The sequence below is a fragment of the Pelmatolapia mariae genome, unplaced genomic scaffold, assembly GCF_036321145.2.
Source record: "Pelmatolapia mariae isolate MD_Pm_ZW unplaced genomic scaffold, Pm_UMD_F_2 NODE_ptg000713l+_length_28971_cov_1, whole genome shotgun sequence".
Lineage (NCBI taxonomy): Eukaryota > Metazoa > Chordata > Actinopteri > Cichliformes > Cichlidae > Pelmatolapia > Pelmatolapia mariae.
The window spans coordinates 1-8,402 of NW_027052391.1; the positions used below are offsets into that span (position 1 = coordinate 1).

General features: G+C 41.4%; 1 long non-coding RNA gene across 1 annotated transcript; it reads right to left on the reverse strand.

Moving 5' to 3' along the window:
• Positions 1–4,998: 4,998 nt before the first annotated feature.
• LOC134623518 (uncharacterized) lies at positions 4,999–8,402 on the reverse strand. Its single transcript, XR_010093355.1, has 3 exons — positions 8,362–8,402; positions 5,124–5,294; positions 4,999–5,027 (listed from the first exon to the last, which is right to left on the reverse strand). It is a non-coding gene; the product is annotated as an uncharacterized LOC134623518 (long non-coding RNA).

Sequence of the window (8,402 nt, forward strand, 5' to 3'; positions counted from 1 at the left end):
ATCTGCAAGCTTGGGAGAAACATTAATACCTAAATATTTTATATTTCCCGATTGCAGTGGAGTAGAAGAGGAATTATGGAAGGAGCAATTAATCGGAAGGACTGTAGATTTTGACCAGTTAATTGAGTAATCTGATATTCTTGCAAAAGAGTTTATCAGTTCAATCACCCCAGAGATATTGGTTTGTGAATTTTGGAGAAAGAGTAACACATCATCCGCATAAAGGCTGATTTTATGTTCCACGTTCTTGCATTTTATGCCCTTAATTACTGAATTCTGTCTAATTGCTGCTGCTAGTGGTTCGATAAAAATTGCAAACAGTGAAGGGGAGAGTGGGCATCCCTGCCTGGTGCCCCTCAGGAGACAGAAGCTGGAGGATGTCTGGTCATTTGTTCTGACACAAGCTGTTGGGGAATTATATAATATTTTTAACCAGTTGATGAAAGAAGATCCAAAACCAAATTTGTGTAAAGTTGCAAATAGAAATTTCCAGTTAACTCTGTCAAACGCTTTTTCTGCATCTAGAGAAAATATTGTAGTTTCAAGGTTTTTACTGTATGAGTAGTCTATCAAATTAATTAATCTACGTGTATTTGTTGATGAGTGCCTACCTTTTATGAAACCAGTTTGGTCAGGATGAATTAAGAGGGGGGTTATTTTCTCTAGTCTCTTTGAGAGAGCTTTGCAAATTATTTTAAGGTCTACATTTATAAGGGATATTGGACGATAGCTTGAGGGATATACAGGGTCTTTGCCTGGTTTTAGCAGGAGATTAATGTTTGCAGAATTCATATTTGGTGGAAGTCTGCCATTTTCTTTGATTTCCAACAACGTTCTGTAAAAAACTGGTGCTAGAATCGTCCAGAATTCTTTGTAGAATTCTGCAGGAAAGCCGTCTGGACCTGGAGCCTTATTATTGGGCATATTTATCAGGGCTTCCTGGAGTTCACCTGGCGTCAGTGGCGAATCCAGTGCCATTGCTTGAGTGTCTAATAATTTTGGGAGAGTTATGTTGTCTAAAAACTGATCAATTTCCTTTTTAGATGGGTTTATTTGTGGTGAATACAACGTTTTATAGAAATCCCTGAAAATGTTGTTTATTTGTTTCGGGTCATATACTGTATTCCCAGATGAGTCTTGAACAGCACATATAGTTGTTTTTTCTTTATTTATTTTTAGCTGGTTTGCTAGAAATTGACCGGATTTATTACTATGTTCATAATTTTGTAAGCGTAGTCTTTGTACTAAGAATTTTGTTTTTTTATCAATTATCTCATTTAATTCTAGTTTTGTTTTGCGTATTTTGTTCAATGTTTCCTGATCTTGGTGGGACGCGTAGGCTTCTTCTAGTGATTTGATGGTTTTTTCTAATTCCTGAATATTTTTGTTTTCTTTTTTCTTTTTATGTGATGAGAAAGAAATTATTTTACCTCTCATCACGGCTTTCCCTGCTTCCCATAAAACAGAAGCTGATGTTCCGGGAGTGTCATTAAAGTCTAAATATGAAGTCCACTCTTTTTTAAAATATTTAATAAAGTCTTCATCTTTAAGCAGTGATGTATTAAATCTCCAGTTTTTACTTGGCGTAGTATTATTCTTGTGCATTAGTGTTAAAGATACAGGAGCATGATCGCTGACAGCTATAGGGTGAATCTCAGTGTCTGAAATGTCACTCAGCAGTGAGCTGCTGACCAAAAAATAATCCAGACGAGAGTAGGAGTGATGAACATGTGAGAAAAAAGTATATTCCTTACTGGTGGGGTGAAGGGAGCGCCATGCATCGCAAAGACCAAAGTCGCTCATATACTGTTTGATTATATTTGTGGACTGCCAATTACGCTGAGTTCCTGCTGTATTGAGCCTATCCATTTCTTCATTTAGTCCAAGGTTGAGGTCGCCTCCAAGAACAAGTGTGCCATCTAAGTGTTCAGAGAGTGCACTGAAAAAACTGTGAAAGAATGAGGGATCATCAACATTTGGACCATATACACTTACAATACATAGCTTTTTATCAAGTATAGATAGTTTAATGATTAAGAATCTGCCCTCTGGATCTATAACTGTATCGAGTACTGTGAAATTAATATTTTTATGTATTAAAATTGCTACTCCCCTTTGTCTAGAATTATAACAAGCTGAGAACACATTAGGAAACTCAGGTGTTTTAAGTTCATTCGAACCTCTAAGAGGTCTGTGGGTCTCTTGTAAAAGGACAACATCTGCCTGTAGTTTTTTGAGTTGGTTAAATATTTTTAACCTCTTTTCTCTGGAGCCAGCTCCATTTACATTCCATGTAACGAATCTCAGTGCACCCATAGATGTCTGTGTATAACTAGGGGTGTATGCTGTGTGTGTCGCTTAGACAGGTGGAGAGAATACATCACTTGTTCATAAATAAAGAGAGGGAGAGAGAGAAAAAGTGTGTGGCGAGATGCTCCCTGAGTCTGACTATGTGTTTGCATATTTACTAAGATGAGTACGCTTGGCTTAAATGTGTGTATCCTATACAACTGTGTGCGCTGTCTGAGTGATGTAAATGTGCTGCCGTTGAGCGCATGACTGTGCGTGATCGTGCTGTGCGTATGTGTCGAAATAAAGGATGTTGTTTGTGGATGAGTGTGGAAGCAGGTGATCGAAGCAGTGAAAGAAAGAAAAAAGAAAGAAACCAAGGACAAGGGTGAGCAGCATAAAAACAAGAGGGGAAAAGGAGAGAAGAAAAAACAAGAAGAGAGAAAAAAAAAAAGAAAAAAAAAAAAAAGAAAAACCGGAAACATTCTAATCAAACCATTGACGGAGAGTGATGGTGTTAATACTGCTATGATATCACACCTAAGATGCGATTTGATACTGGTAAGTTAAACAGATGTTAATGCAAGTTAGTGTGAGTGGATGGGGAAAGGGTGTAGCGGATTCTTATCTGGTGTGAAGTTAATACAGCCACGGAGTGATGTCGGGGTCGCGGTGGAGCTGTCCGTCCACGTACAGCCGGTCCACAGCGATGACAGCGCGGGAGCCCTTCTGGATGAAGCCGCGTCGGATTGGGAAGAGGACCCTGCGTCGTTCCAGGATCTCTTTGGGGAACTGGTCGTTCACGCTGAAGTCCGTTCCTTTTAATTCCCTGCCGCGGCTTTTCACATGTTCCTTTTGTTTGAAGTGGCCGAATTTGGCCACGATAGGACGTGGTCTCCCGGCTGTAGCCCGAATGGGGCCGAGGCGATGCACCCTATCGAAGACGATGTTCTTCACCGTGTCCTCCGGCAGCTTCAGGTGGTTTTTGATGAAGCTTTTTACCGTGGCCTCCGCGTCCTCTCCAGCGGCTTCTGGAATACCAGAAAATACCAGATTATCACGCATGCTACGAGCTTGTAGATCAATAACTGTTTCTTTTATTTTTTTATTTTCTCTGTTGAGCTGGGTAACATTTTCTGTGAGACATTTCACCGACTCCCTTAGCGTGGCATTTTCAGCAGCGAGCGTTTCCACCTGCTGCTGGCTGAACTCCAGGGATTCTCGCAAGCATTTAAATTCCCGGTGAAGAATCTCCACCAAGGACAGCCTTGCGTCGAAGCTGGACAATCGCTTGTCGATTGACTCCAGTATGTCGGCAATATCTTTGCCGGCTGGCGATGTTGTGCCGGGGGAATCTGCCGGGCGAAGTCTTTTCGACGATGGCGTCTCAGATTTGGCCGGGGAAGATGCACTCTGGGCCTTCTTCATCACGAGATCCTGAAAGCACTGATCAATGTAATCTTGGAGAGCCTCTAAACTCTCCCCGTTGTTCTCCAGGGTGTTGGAGATTATTAAGACAAATATTGTTAGTTATAAGACAATTGATAAGTGTATTTGGTAATACTGAAGCTTAAAGGAATTTGTACAAATCTAAACTACCATTTGCTTAATTTTCCGCCAAAATCTCCGGCGTCTGACGTCAGTTACAACATGAGTCGCTTACCTTGTCCGTCACTTCCGTCACTTACCTCTCACTTCCACTTACCTCCTAATGCGACAGGTTAAAGAATTAACATTCAGCTTACCCTCTGAAATGTCAGAGTGCATCTCAGATGTGTTGTTGTCATCAGGGATGATGTGACGTACCAGCCAATCCATCACCGCACCCAGCTGCAAAACTGTGACGCAATCTGCTGTGGTGGCATTAAAGTCCTGCCAGTTTACAGCGGCTGATTTGGTCCCTAAAATCCAGAGAGTAATTATTCATGGTAAGGAATTCATGTGGACACTAAGCGTGTGGGCAGGCAAGGACATTTAAACAGTGAGGCTGACGACCTACCATTTCTTCGTGTGACTGCTTCTGCTCTAAAAGGGACTCCAATGCCAAAATCGATGAATTTGACACATAGAAATGCTGGATGATCAGGCGATGTGTCAAACACAATATTGTCTGGCTTAATGTCTCGATGGAAGACACCCTTGGATTGCATTTCAGCGGCTGCATGTACCAGCTGTCTCATTATGACCTGACAGACAAATGAAAAATACGTTCAAATAATCAGATTTACATTATCCATTAAAGATTGCCACTAGAAGAATTGTAAAGTGCACACATAAGAAGCCATACTGGGAAATTGTCTTCTCTGCGTTTTCCAAAGAAGACAGTCCCAAAGCCTCCTTCACCCAGCTTATCCTGCTCTTCGTATTTTTCTTCAAAGTCCTCTACAGAGAGACAAAACTAACACAGGGGTTGTGATTAGTTGTATGTAGGAAAGCTGACTTTGCCTCAATGTACACATTCATACAGTCTTTGTTAGAAGCTTCCTAGTGATTAGCAGATGGATACCAGCTAAACTCTGAGAGCTTGGGAAAGAGGCTCTATCACTGCAGGTGTGGTGTGAACTTACCTATGTACTTCTTACCTTTAGTGTGACTTTTGTATGTGCTGTGTGTATCTGACTCGTAGACGGAGCAGCTGGCCTCCTCCTGTGAGCTTGATGTCTTGCTCTTTTTACTGCGTGGTTGTTTTGTTCCATCGCTGCTTGACTTTCCTTTGCTGCTCTTCTTTCTGAAAGCAGCTGCAAAAACCAAAACCAATTAGACCTCTGAACTCCACACAGGCCTACAGATGATCAATAACTGTAAAACAAAAAATCTCTGAATGTCTCACTTACACTTCTCCAAGACAAGATGGCTGAGGCCTGGGGTTGGACTTTTGCTGTCCTTGCTTCTTTTGGAAGCTTTTTCCAGTCTTTCTGTGGCACAGTCTTTGCGTTTGGAGCTCTTGATTCGCCCATCTGACGTCCTGTCCTCTATCCTGAGGAACCAGGGATCAGTGTGGCGGTCTGCAGTTTGTACAAAGATCACTTGGTTACTACTGAATCAAAACACCTGAAGTAAAAGCCCCAAATTAACCCTTGGATGCACAACCTACCAATACCTACACTCTTCCAGAAGTGGGGTCAAAAATGACCCCAAATAGAAACAATGCATTTTGCTATAAACTCGGTTGTTATTCTTCAAAATCTTTAAAACGAAGAGTTGTAATATTTTCATATTTGAGGTATCCCTCATAAAACATGTTTGTGACATGAGGCCATTTGCATTTTTATTTATTTTTTTATTAATTTTAAGAAATTGCAGTTTTTGTATCACTTGTATCACTTTTGTATGCTTGCTCTGCATATACTGCAGAAGCTGGGTCTTCCCTCTGAAAGGCACAAATTGTTCATCCACTGTAACACAATCACTGAGGATGAATTTCTGCCTGCAGTTGACCAGGAACAGGCCCCATATGTAGCGGAAAGCTGGCATGTGATTTGTTTTCAGTCAGTAGGCTCTGGTCCACTTGTCATCAAAGTGCAAGAAACGGCGAATATCTTTAAATCTTTGAATTGACATAGTGGCCTTGTACAATGGGTTATGCAGAGGACTCCCAAAAAACACACTGACTGGTACATCCCAGTTCTTCTCACTTCCTGCAAGAATGATCAATCAAATGAAGGCTAGGAGCTTATGTTTGATTACTTTTTTCTACTCTTTTCCCCTGTCAATGGCTACTCTTCATGCCTCCTTGTTTGTGCATGTCAGAACCTCTTCTATTATATTATCAGACATGAACATCTTCCATGCATCTATTGGGGAGACTAAACCCAGGTGCAAGCCCTGGCCGACTAATTCAGAATATTGTGGCTAGAGCAGTAAAAGGGAGGATCATTCTGTTAGACTCAATATCCATTTCCTCTTCAGAGGACTCATCAGAGGACTCCTCTGTATCTGACTGGCCTTGTTCAGTGGGGGGGACAATAGTCTGGGTCCTCTATATCTTAGATGTCAGATTCTGAGTCAGTGCCTCCGATGGGCCCTTTATCCCATCCGTCTTGGATCATTTGTAGGGCAAGGTCTACAGGGATCCTAGCTGGCCTCATAGCAGCCATGTTACTTTAGATATTAAAAAAAACATCAGAAAGGACAATGTTTGAAATGCAGAGGAAATTATAAACAGGGCTGCACATAAATGGTGCGCAGGTGCGCATTCGCTGTCAAAATAAAAGACGCGCACCAGATAAGAAGTTGGAACGCGTGTTTGCGTACATAAGATGTTCTGGAGGAGGACAGACATTTGTTCAGAACTCTTAAGATGTCGAAGAAGCAAGCTCCGTAAGAAATTACTTTGGTGTTCCTCCACCACAAAAGAAGCGCGTATTCTCTGAATTTCCGGGAATACTTTTATTTTGACAGTGAATGCACACCTGCAGACCACTTATGTGCAGCCCTGACTATAAATCATGTATGTTATTGTGTAAAAATTAATTCTTGATCCATCAGAAGTGTAAGTGGGTCAGTCAGAGTTGCTAAGAATGAAAGTTTCATAGAAGATTCCATAGGAACTGCTTGGGGTCATTTTTGACCCCACTTGTGGAAGAGTGGGGTAGTGATACAAAAACTGCATTTTGTTTAAATTAATGAAAAAATAAATAAAAATGCAAATGGCCTCATGTTACAAACATATTTTATGAGGAATACCTGGAATATGAATATATTACAACTTTGCATTTTAAAGATTTTGAAGAAAAACAACCCGTGGGGTCATCTTTGACCCCACGTGTGCATCTAAGGGTTAAGATGAATTTAACAGGTAAAGGAGACTTTACTCACCTAGATATTTACGCACACCCACAGCACGTGGTGTGGTAAAGGTCGGCCAAGATTTTGACCACATGTCAGAAACTGGTTCAAAATTGTACTAAACTCACTTGAACTCTGACTTTGTCTGCACTTAGAACTATCACAAGACATTAAAACAAAACATCGGGCATTGATGACATCACAGCAATCTAACATTCTAATCTATGCAAACTGTCTCCAAGGCTACATAATATCAAATGAAATCATAGCAAAGGAGTAAAAAGCAGGATCAGTCTTAGGGTGTATGTTACATGTTTGCCAGTTTGGATGAGTGAGTGCAATACTTCATCGGCCTGTGTTGTAGCAACCTGTTGAACCTGCTGAGAAACTTTTCTTTGTCCACTCTGCCCCAAACTTCACATGCTCCATAAAAGTGGAGGCCTAGAGACCTCTGCATAGTTATTGCAATTAGCATTAGGTTATCAGTATCATCTGATATACAGTGGCTTGCAAAAGTATTCGGCCCCCTTGAACTTTTCCACATATTGTCACATTACAGCCACAAACATGAATCAGTTTTATTGGAATTCCACGTGAAAGACCAATACAAAGTGGTGTACACTTGAGAAGTGGAACGAAATTCATACATGATACCAAACATTTTTTACAAATAAATAACTGCAAAGTGGGGACACCTGGCTGGAGATGCTCACTCAAGGACAACACCATACCATCCAAATGGCAACCCATTTCCAGCTGAGCGTTTTAATTGGATATTTCTTCAAATGCTAAGGACACTGGAGGAGAAGGCAAAGAGCAGCTGGAAAGAGCATCTGCCTCAGATAGTACATGCATACAACTGCACCAGGCATGAGGCAACAGGCTTTTCACCCCACTACCTCTTGTATGGTCGACACCCCCGTCTCCTAGTAGACTTAATTTTTGGCCTGTTAGCCAGAGATGGGACTGAAAGACCTCAGAGCTATGCCAGATTTGCGTCTCTACTGTGATGTCAAATATCAATACCAGAATGTGTGTCGATGTATGTGCATTCATTTGTGCATGCGTGGAGATCTGAGGATGGCTGGTAGGGTGGACCCCTGTGCATAATCACAAGTGTGTGCAAACATTTCCATGATTGGATTTCTTGGAATTTGGTTTCTTTGGGGGATTTTTTCAAGTTTTTGTAATGTGACAGGTTAAAGAATTAACATTCAGCTTACCCTCTGAAATGTCAGAGTGCATCTCAGATGTGTTGTTGTCATCAGGGATGATGTGACGTACCAGCCAATCCATCACCGCACCCAGCTGCAAAACTGTGACGC